This window comes from Mercenaria mercenaria, chromosome 7 (genome assembly GCF_021730395.1).
Source record: "Mercenaria mercenaria strain notata chromosome 7, MADL_Memer_1, whole genome shotgun sequence".
Taxonomy (NCBI): Eukaryota; Metazoa; Mollusca; class Bivalvia; order Venerida; family Veneridae; genus Mercenaria; species Mercenaria mercenaria.
This window is the reverse complement of record NC_069367.1, coordinates 84388016-84399962: the sequence shown is the minus strand read 5'-3', so window position 1 is coordinate 84399962 and position 11947 is coordinate 84388016.

Sequence of the window (11947 nt, the reverse complement as noted above, 5' to 3'; positions counted from 1 at the left end):
AGCAATACAGTTACATTTCCTATGATGATGGCACATGTACTGCAATATAATTACTTTTCATTTCAACAGAAAAACTTGACAAGTTTGCCATATTTCTCACGTTTTTAGTTATTCAGACAAAAAGCTGTGGCTTTTTTTCGGGCGTTGCACTTATTTTTCATAAATGAGTAGATTGTATGTATATGTGTGAACATTCCTTATACTGAAACTTGTTACAATGTGAACGAAATACGACGACTGCATGCTTCTTCTTCCCTGTTGGTGAAACATAGTCAGCACTTTACCTGGTACCCCGTCATTTCCTTGATTACCAGCTGATTGCTGAAGGGTATCTCCTTTGCTCGTTCAGTATGATTTCTGTGTTTTTAGGCGTTATCCCTGCAATTGATATGCAATTTATTTGTACATACTTATATGAGATACCATAAATAAGATGTAGAATGAACTAGGTATTTATTTAGCTGAACCATATCGCTATTCGCATGTCAGAATAGCAACAGCATTTACAACAACACACTGACATGAGGCAGAATGACCTATATATAATATGTATGTAAAGCGTATTATGTATAGACACATACCCCGAACAATTTTACTATTAAAATATTTGTGCTAAACGACTTTTGTCTAACGCGACCAGCGACCGCTGATTTTCGGCAAAATTGACTGACCTTTTTTGGTTAAGCGACCGCTAAAATTTAACTATGTCCATATTAAATCATCTTTACATCAAACACTGCCGCCGATTAATTATGAGAACGTGTTGACACGTAATCCTCGATTGAAAAAGGTGAGAAATGTAAGTAACATCTGATGGAATCCCGCAATCACTGCATAATTATTAGCAAGAGACCGATATGACCAATCAAATTCGTCGTTGTTTTTAAGGTCCGCCCATTTTTTTTCCAATAATAACTTGACCTTGATAAATAAGGAAAATCGCATATCGTGTTATACATGTATTGTAAGCTGTCCTGTGTGTAATTGATTGATCTTGAATATGTCTAAACGGAAAGTTAACGTTGGATGATAGAGCTCGTGTGTTGGAATTAAGTAAGAACAAAAGTGCTCATAAATTGGCTGAAGAAATGGGCGTCGGAAAACCCAGATCAAAACATTCTGATACGGAAAGCAGATTCAGGTGATCGTAAACGTGCGAGGAGAGTAACTAACTGTTCAAGAGGATGTAAACAATTTGGTATATGAGTGGTTTAAGGACGTGACTGCTAGGAGAATGCCCGTGTCTGGGCCTATCTTGTGCACTCGAGCTCTTCAGTTCGCGAATGTTCTTGGGGACATTAACTTTAAGGCATCGACGGGATGGCTTGCTTCGTTCTTGAAACGTAATAACATTCTGTGAAATTCAGCTGATTTTACCGAAGTAAAACACACACTTTATTACATTTTAAAGTTTTATTGATGTATGTAAATATTTCATGCATATGTTAATCTTTATTATGAAACACTTGCATAAAATGAAGAGAATTTCAAACTATTAAATTGATATGAATAACATGTATTTTATCTGCATCCTTACCCAATGTGTCTCTTACATACACCACGTGAAAACTTAAGTCCAATTTATTTTGCCCAATTTCCGTACTTTGTCCTAAGAGACCGTTGTCTTAAGAGACCACTTTTTGCCTGTCCCTTGGGTGGTCTCTTAACACAAGATTGACTGTATATTCACAAAATATGAATATTTTCTATCCTGCCAAGTTCCAAACATAGCCCATCCATCATCACTAAAATCTGTAAGAAGATAGAAAAGCAACCAAGCTACAACAAGAGTCTAACTAAACGTGCACTTCCTCTCACGTCCCATAGAACCGGCTTAAGCGGAATTTTATTACAAAGAGTGAGTGAACTCCATCATAACAAAAGCACTAAAGAACCTAAAAATTCATTGGGTTAGTTAATGTACGGGGAGGCATTTTTTACGATCGCCACACGGCACTTTAAAACTAATGATATGGTAGTTATAAAGTCTATAAGAAGATCCTCTGGAAGCATAGAACATATTCAAGCAAAATAATAGTATATTACGTGTCAGCTGGACGGCGAGGATAGAACCGGGGCCAGAACGAATGACAGCTGGACGGCTGGGATAGAACGAAAAGACCATAACAAGTCAGTGTTATAAAGCAGACACAGAATTATAAAGTCATCGGCTGATCACTACCTACATCCCTGAAATGTGTTCTCCGTATTGCGTCCATAAAGTAGAGATTCCTTCGGGTGTAGAAAATATGGAGCAAACATATGCGCTTTAAAGATGACCTGCAAGAGGCCTAAGTGGCCGTGTTGCTTTGAACACGTGCCTTTCAGCCGCCGTGTGTTTGAAATGAAACTTTGCTCGAGTTGTAGAATTCTTTCAAGTGAGAAAGCCATCCAGCTGGCTTACGGAAGGTCGGTGGACCTATCAAAGAACCTGCCTATGCCGGTAATAATGCTTCCCGGCCTCCAACATTAAACATTGTGCTGATTTGACTAATTATAACAGAAGCCGCTATACTATTCCTGTATCTTAATCTTTTATTTCTGTATCAAATTTTTTGTGATAACTGTATACGAAATAACTAGAAAATAAGAGACAGACAGATCAGTACATTTGTTTGATGAAACAAAAATTGTTTTGAGAAAATTACGCCAGCAACAAAAGCTGGTAGAGAAGGCAGTGCCCTCGACTATTTCTATGCTCCATCGTGAAATAGGGCATATCAGAGGCATCTAGAACTATCACTGGAATCATCAATACCTTTAGTGCAAAAGTAATATAAACAAAAAGTTTGAATCAAATCGATTTAGTAATAGGAGACACAGCAGATTGGAAGTGCGTACAAATTAACCTAAAATTTAAAGTGAAATAATTTTGAATATTTCAGCCCGAGTTAAGAACTTTGTGCCGTGTAACGGCAATGATTATAAATGAAAACTATTTAAAGTTCAGATCAAATCCATTCGGTAGTAACATATAGAAATGAATTCATTCGTCATGAAAATGTGTAAAAACAATAATTGGATATTGTGAGTAACAAGGGGGCATAATTTATGAAATATTGGCACCAGACCTTGTGCCGTATGGTACGGATGATGATTATGTAGAATGTTATTTAGATCTGTTTGTAAAACACGTATGACCCAAATGATGGATCGTCCCATTTTCAGACCCGGGATCACTATAACCTTGACCTTCGACCTATTAACCACCCAAAAAGGGTCATCAGCTTTATAAGCCCAATCATGTAATGAAGGTTGAAGATGCTGGATGAAGGCGATCTCAATTTATTGAATGGAAACTGTTTTTAAGGGTCAAGCCCGTGACCTTGACCTTGACTTACTAATTTACTTCATAAGCCTAATCGTGCTTTACAGTTTGAAGATTCTTGGACAAATGGTTCTCAAATTATTGAGGGGAAACTCTTTTTAATGTTCAGGTCCCTGTGACCTTTTACTTTTGACCCAAGAATATAGGGGTCATTTACTTCATCAGCCAAATCATGATATAAAGTTTGAAGGTTCTAGGTCAGTTGGTTCTCAGTTATTAGGTGGAAAAGTTTTGAAGGTTTAGGTGCCTGTAACCTTGACATTGACCCCCAAAATGGGGTCATCTTTTTTCTAAACACAATCATGTTTTCATGTTTGAAGGTTCAAGTTATTTGGCAGAAACCGTTTCCAAGGTTCCGACCTATGACCATGACCTTGACCTTTGACATGAAAATAATTATGAAAATCTTCCAAGTGGTTTATAACACAAAGTAAAGACGTTACTTGACCTTTGACTCCAAGTGTCTCCTTTACCTTGGACCAAGTGACCTGGGTTGTGTGCTCTGCATATCCTTTTGACAAGATAAATATTTGATACTACAAAATGTATGAAAATCTTCCAGTTGGTTTCGATTTTATGGAGCTCATACAGAGTTAAGCTATTTGTCTTTTGACCTGTAAGTGTGACCTTGACCTTGGACCTAGAGACTGGGGTTTGCACTCTGCATGTTGTCTTGGTGAGTTTTTTTTAATTTTATGACTGAAGCAAGTTTAATGAAAATTTTCCAAGCAGTAGAGATGAGAGGACACACCAGACATGGATGGACAAGCTTGAATCCAATATAGTTGTATCTGGGGAATAGTAACTGAGATAAAGTGGAAGTGCACCAAAACATGGGGGTGCCAGCAGCAAGGTATGCAAGATAGCTCTGTTTATACTTCCTATAATAAGACACCGTTTGCTCTTCAGTCAGTAAAATTTTCCGTGAACACCTCTTCGAATAATAAATGGTATTGCACAAAGTGAGTGATAGACCAGTCCATTTTAGAAATTTAGCATGGTAAAGGTTAACCCAGGTGATCTTATAGGAGTTTCATGAGAATTAGATCATGTAAAGAAAGGAAAAACTATAAATGCAGCTTAATATATTTATTGATAAAATATACATCTCATTCTGACCTACAAATATGGGTGTAACACTGAAACATTTAAGTTTACAGATTATCATTAATCATTATTAATAACAAACACAACAATCTAAATCTCAAAAATTCGGCAAACATGTAATATAAGGTTTCCGTCATTCAAATTTACAGTTCCAACAATTACATGTTTCACAACAACTATTGTTTCTTTTTTCTAATACGATGATACAGTAGTTAGTTTATCTCACTATAAACACCATGCATGATTGCGAAAATCTCCAGCAGGACCTATATAAATTAGAACTGTAAAAAAAGACCTGGTCCTTAGAGTTTAATCTGATAAGTAATTAGGAAATCAAACGAGCACCGCCTGTGGGTGCCAGTGCTGGGCAATATGCAAGAAAAGAGCTATAGTTCTTGACCTTCTAGCTCATCTTAACTGATGACAATAAATGTTTGAAGTTTCAAAGCTGTAAGTATTCAAAACTAGAAATACATTCTGCATGCCCACAGGCAGAATGCTGAGCCTGCCAGCACCTTTGGCCTCCAAGTGTGACCTTGACCTTAGACCTAGGGACTTGGTTCTTGAGCATGGCACTCCCTCTCATAATGGTGAATATTCATGCCAAGTTACATCAAAATCCCACCATGCATGAAGAAGAAATGCTCCGGACAAACTTCAATATGACCTCCAACTGTGACCTTGACCTTTGAGATAGGAACATGGGATTTGCACATGACACTCCTCCTTACTGAGGTAAACATTCATGCCAAATATAAACAAGATTGGTCCTTGCATGTCAAAGTTATGGTCCGGACAAACTTCAATTTGACCTTTGACCTCCAACTGTGACCTTGACCTTTGAGATAGAACAATGGGGTTTGCACACGACACTTCTTCTCATTAAGGTAAACATTCATGCCAAATATAAACAAGATTGGTCCAAGGTCCAGACAAAATTGGGCGTCCGCACATACACCGACCCGCCAAGTGACGACTATATCGAGCTCAATGCAAGCGGGCTCGACAAAAAGTGAACTTAATAAAAAAGAAAAGCAACCCATAATTCTGATAAAATGCAAGAGAGAGCTATGGTTCTTGACCTACTCACTAATATAATGATAACAAGAGATCACAGAGTGATCTTGGCGCCCAACATTGAGCCATTTTGAATGTTCCAAATTTCAAGACTAGCTCAAGGTCAAAATCAAGGTCAAATTTCATTTTGGTACACAACACTGTGCATGTGGTCCATGCATGTGGTCCAAATTTGAAAGCTGTAGCTTGAGAAATGTGAAAGTAGGTCACTAGATTAATTTCAAGGACAAAGTTCATTTCGGTATACAAAACTATGCATGCGCTTCAAATTTGGAGGCTGTAGCTCGAGAAATGTGAAAGTAGGTACTAGGTAAAATCAATGTCAATCAATTCAGAACACAAAAATATGCATGTGGTCCAAATTTGAAGCCTGTAGCTTCAGAAATGTTAATATAGTCACTAGGTCAAAATCAAGGTCAAATTTCATTTCGGAACACCAAACTATGCCTGTGGTCTAAATATGAAGCCTGTACCTTCAAAAATGTGAAAATAGGTCACTAGGTCAATGTCAAGGCCAAAGTATTTTTTTCGGTACACAAAACTATGCATGTGGTCCAAATTTGAAGGCTGTGGCTTGAGAAATGTGAAAGTAGGCCACTAGGTCAAAGGGGGGGGGGGGGTCCCAGTTAAGTGTCTGCGCAAAATGTTTTTTGATTTTCTTTATATTTTATGACAATATACCTACATGTATTAAGTTTCATTCACAAGTGTTACTGTTATCCGTTTTGACTTACTTTTAAAGAAATTCACATTTAAAGTGGGTGGGGTAATTTGACATGTAACCAGCCAGGAACACAATTTCCGTTGTTTTTTTTGAAAATGGTTCAAACTTTTTACCTGGAACTTTCATAATAAAATAACTATGCAATGGACATTTACACAACATGTTGCGTTTTAAATTGTCTTGAATACCTTTTCAACACAGAGCCACAAAGTGGCCTGATCAAATTTACTGATTTTCAATGGACAAACTTCACCAAAAATCTAAAACATTTTTTATTAGTTGAGCTATTCAGGTGTTATTTTCAGCAGATATTGTAAGCTAAATAAACATTAAAATGACAGTATATCAGTACACTCTTTTTAATACTGGAAGGGTGGTACATTCTCAAACAGGGAAAAGTGGGTGGGGTAAATAAACATTCGAAGCAACACTATTATTGGAACAAAAATTCTGCAGTTGTTAAGAAATGGCCTCAGATTGTCTACTACCCTCTTAATTGTATTAAATACAGCCATGGGTGATAAACTTAAACACAAATTTGTCCACAATATACATGTGTGTCATGGAAAAAAGCATAGACCTTGAACATGAAATGTAGACAAACAAAATTAACCCTGAAAGCTCAAGATACTTAACAAACAAAAAGTTTTGCCTGAGGCAGCATATTATTAGGAATGGTATTGTTAAAGTTGAGATTAAATTTTCTGCATTTGTTATTTCAATGTAGTTTAGAATATACATGGATATAGGTCTTCTAACTGGTAACTTTTACATTTACATTTTAAAGTTTTATTGATGTATGTAAATATTTCATGCATATGTTAATCTTTATTATGAAACACTTGCATAAAATGAAGAGAATTTCAAACTATTAAATTGATATGAATAACATGTATTTTATCTGCATCCTTACCCAATGTGTCTCTTACATACACCACGTGAAAACTTAAGTCCAATTTATTTTGCCCAATTTCCGTACTTTGTCCTAAGAGACCGTTGTCTTAAGAGACCACTTTTTGCCTGTCCCTTGGGTGGTCTCTTAACACAAGATTGACTGTATATTCACAAAATATGAATATTTTCTATCCTGCCAAGTTCCAAACATAGCCCATCCATCATCACTAAAATCTGTAAGAAGATAGAAAAGCAACCAAGCTACAACAAGAGTCTAACTAAACGTGCACTTCCTCTCACGTCCCATAGAACCGGCTTAAGCGGAATTTTATTACAAAGAGTGAGTGAACTCCATCATAACAAAAGCACTAAAGAACCTAAAAATTCATTGGGTTAGTTAATGTACGGGGAGGCATTTTTTACGATCGCCACACGGCACTTTAAAACTAATGATATGGTAGTTATAAAGTCTATAAGAAGATCCTCTGGAAGCATAGAACATATTCAAGCAAAATAATAGTATATTACGTGTCAGCTGGACGGCGAGGATAGAACCGGGGCCAGAACGAATGACAGCTGGACGGCTGGGATAGAACGAAAAGACCATAACAAGTCAGTGTTATAAAGCAGACACAGAATTATAAAGTCATCGGCTGATCACTACCTACATCCCTGAAATGTGTTCTCCGTATTGCGTCCATAAAGTAGAGATTCCTTCGGGTGTAGAAAATATGGAGCAAACATATGCGCTTTAAAGATGACCTGCAAGAGGCCTAAGTGGCCGTGTTGCTTTGAACACGTGCCTTTCAGCCGCCGTGTGTTTGAAATGAAACTTTGCTCGAGTTGTAGAATTCTTTCAAGTGAGAAAGCCATCCAGCTGGCTTACGGAAGGTCGGTGGACCTATCAAAGAACCTGCCTATGCCGGTAATAATGCTTCCCGGCCTCCAACATTAAACATTGTGCTGATTTGACTAATTATAACAGAAGCCGCTATACTATTCCTGTATCTTAATCTTTTATTTCTGTATCAAATGTTTGTGATAACTGTATACGAAATAACTAGAAAATAAGAGACAGACAGATCAGTACATTTGTTTGATGAAACAAAAATTGTTTTGAGAAAATTACGCCAGCAACAAAAGCTGGTAGAGAAGGCAGTGCCCTCGACTATTTCTATGCTCCATCGTGAAATAGGGCATATCAGAGGCATCTAGAACTATCACTGGAATCATCAATACCTTTAGTGCAAAAGTAATATAAACAAAAAGTTTGAATCAAATCGATTTAGTAATAGGAGACACAGCAGATTGGAAGTGCGTACAAATTAACCTAAAATTTAAAGTGAAATAATTTTGAATATTTCAGCCCGAGTTAAGAACTTTGTGCCGTGTAACGGCAATGATTATAAATGAAAACTATTTAAAGTTCAGATCAAATCCATTCGGTAGTAACATATAGAAATGAATTCATTCGTCATGAAAATGTGTAAAAACAATAATTGGATATTGTGAGTAACAAGGGGGCATAATTTATGAAATATTGGCACCAGACCTTGTGCCGTATGGTACGGATGATGATTATGTAGAATGTTATTTAGATCTGTTTGTAAAACACGTATGACCCAAATGATGGATCGTCCCATTTTCAGACCCGGGATCACTATAACCTTGACCTTCGACCTATTAACCACCCAAAAAGGGTCATCAGCTTTATAAGCCCAATCATGTAATGAAGGTTGAAGATGCTGGATGAAGGCGATCTCAATTTATTGAATGGAAACTGTTTTTAAGGGTCAAGCCCGTGACCTTGACCTTTGACTTACTAATTTACTTCATAAGCCTAATCGTGCTTTACAGTTTGAAGATTCTTGGACAAATGGTTCTCAAATTATTGAGGGGAAACTCTTTTTAATGTTCAGGTCCCTGTGACCTTGACTTTTGACCTAAGAATATAGGGGTCATTTACTTCATCAGCCAAATCATGATATAAAGTTTGAAGGTTCTAGGTCAGTTGGTTCTCAAGTTATTAGGTGGAAAAGTTTTGAAGGTTTAGGTGCCTGTAACCTTGACATTGACCCCCAAAATGGGGTCATCTTTTTTCTAAACACAATCATGTTTTCATGTTTGAAGGTTCAAGTTATTTGGCAGAAACCGTTTCCAAGGTTCCGACCTATGACCATGACCTTGACCTTTGACATGAAAATAATTATGAAAATCTTCCAAGTGGTTTATAACACAAAGTAAAGACGTTACTTGACCTTTGACTCCAAGTGTCTCCTTTACCTTGGACCAAGTGACCTGGGTTGTGTGCTCTGCATATCCTTTTGACAAGATAAATATTTGATACTACAAAATGTATGAAAATCTTCCAGTTGGTTTCGATTTTATGGAGCTCATACAGAGTTAAGCTATTTGTCTTTTGACCTGTAAGTGTGACCTTGACCTTGGACCTAGAGACTGGGGTTTGCACTCTGCATGTTGTCTTGGTGAGCTTTTTTAATTTTATGACTGAAGCAAGTTTAATGAAAATTTTCCAAGCAGTAGAGATGAGAGGACACACCAGACATGGATGGACAAGCTTGAATCCAATATAGTTGTATCTGGGGGAATAGTAACTGAGATAAAGTGGAAGTGCACCAAAACATGGGGGTGCCAGCAGCAAGGTATGCAAGATAGCTCTGTTTATACTTCCTATAATAAGACACCGTTTGCTCTTCAGTCAGTAAAATTTTCCGTGAACACCTCTTCGAATAATAAATGGTATTGCACAAAGTGAGTGATAGACCAGTCCATTTTAGAAATTTAGCATGGTAAAGGTTAACCCAGGTGATCTTATAGGAGTTTCATGAGAATTAGATCATGTAAAGAAAGGAAAAACTATAAATGCAGCTTAATATATTTATTGATAAAATATACATCTCATTCTGACCTACAAATATGGGTGTAACACTGAAACATTTAAGTTTACAGATTATCATTAATCATTATTAATAACAAACACAACAATCTAAATCTCAAAAATTCGGCAAACATGTAATATAAGGTTTCCGTCATTCAAATTTACAGTTCCAACAATTACATGTTTCACAACAACTATTGTTTCTTTTTTCTAATACGATGATACAGTAGTTAGTTTATCTCACTATAAACACCATGCATGATTGCGAAAATCTCCAGCAGGACCTATATAAATTAGAACTGTGAAAAAAGACCTGGTCCTTAGAGTTTAATCCTGATAAGTAATTAGGAAATCAAACGAGCACCGCCTGTGGGTGCCAGTGCTGGGCAATATGCAAGAAAAGAGCTATAGTTCTTGACCTTCTAGCTCATCTTAACTGATGACAATAAATGTTTGAAGTTTCAAAGCTGTAAGTATTCAAAACTAGAAATACATTCTGCATGCCCACAGGCAGAATGCTGAGCCTGCCAGCACCTTTGGCCTCCAAGTGTGACCTTGACCTTAGACCTAGGGACTTGGTTCTTGAGCATGGCACTCCCTCTCATAATGGTGAATATTCATGCCAAGTTACATCAAAATCCCACCATGCATGAAGAAGAAATGCTCCGGACAAACTTCAATATGACCTCCAACTGTGACCTTGACCTTTGAGATAGGAACATGGGATTTGCACATGACACTCCTCCTTACTGAGGTAAACATTCATGCCAAATATAAACAAGATTGGTCCTTGCATGTCAAAGTTATGGTCCGGACAACTTCAATTTGACCTTTGACCTCCAACTGTGACCTTGACCTTTGAGATAGAACAATGGGGTTTGCACACGACACTTCTTCTCATTAAGGTAAACATTCATGCCAAATATAAACAAGATTGGTCCAAGGTCCAGACAAAATTGGGCGTCCGCACATACACCGACCCGCCAAGTGACGACTATATCGAGCTCACCGCAAGCGGGCTCGACAAAAAGTGAACTTAATAATAAAAAATAAAAAAAAACTCTCCCCATAATTCTGACAAAATGCAAGAGAGAGCTATGGTTCTTGACCTACTCACTAATATAATGATAACAAGAGATCACAGAGTGATCTTGGCGCCCAACATTGAGCCATTTTTGAATGTTCCAAATTTCAAGACTAGCTCAAGGTCAAAATCAAGGTCAAATTTCATTTTGGTACACAACACTGTGCATGTGGTCCATGCATGTGGTCCAAATTTGAAAGCTGTAGCTTGAGAAATGTGAAAGTAGGTCACTAGATTAATTTCAAGGACAAAGTTCATTTCGGTATACAAAACTATGCATGCGCTTCAAATTTGGAGGCTGTAGCTCGAGAAATGTGAAAGTAGGTACTAGGTAAAAATCAATGTCAATCAATTCAGAACACAAAAATATGCATGTGGTCCAAATTTGAAGCCTGTAGCTTCAGAAATGTTAATATAGTCACTAGGTCAAAATCAAGGTCAAATTTCATTTCGGAACACCAAACTATGCCTGTGGTCTAAATATGAAGCCTGTACCTTCAAAAATGTGAAAATAGGTCACTAGGTCAATGTCAAGGCCAAAGTATTTTTTTCGGTACACAAAACTATGCATGTGGTCCAAATTTGAAGGCTGTGGCTTGAGAAATGTGAAAGTAGGCCACTAGGTCAAAGGGGGGGGGGGGGTCCCAGTTAAGTGTCTGCGCAAAATGTTTTTTGATTTTCTTTATATTTTATGACAATATACCTACATGTATTAAGTTTCATTCACAAGTGTTACTGTTATCCGTTTTGACTTACTTTTAAAGAAATTCACATTTAAAGTGGGTGGGGTAATTTGACATGTAACCAGCCAGGAACACAATTTCCGTTGTTTTT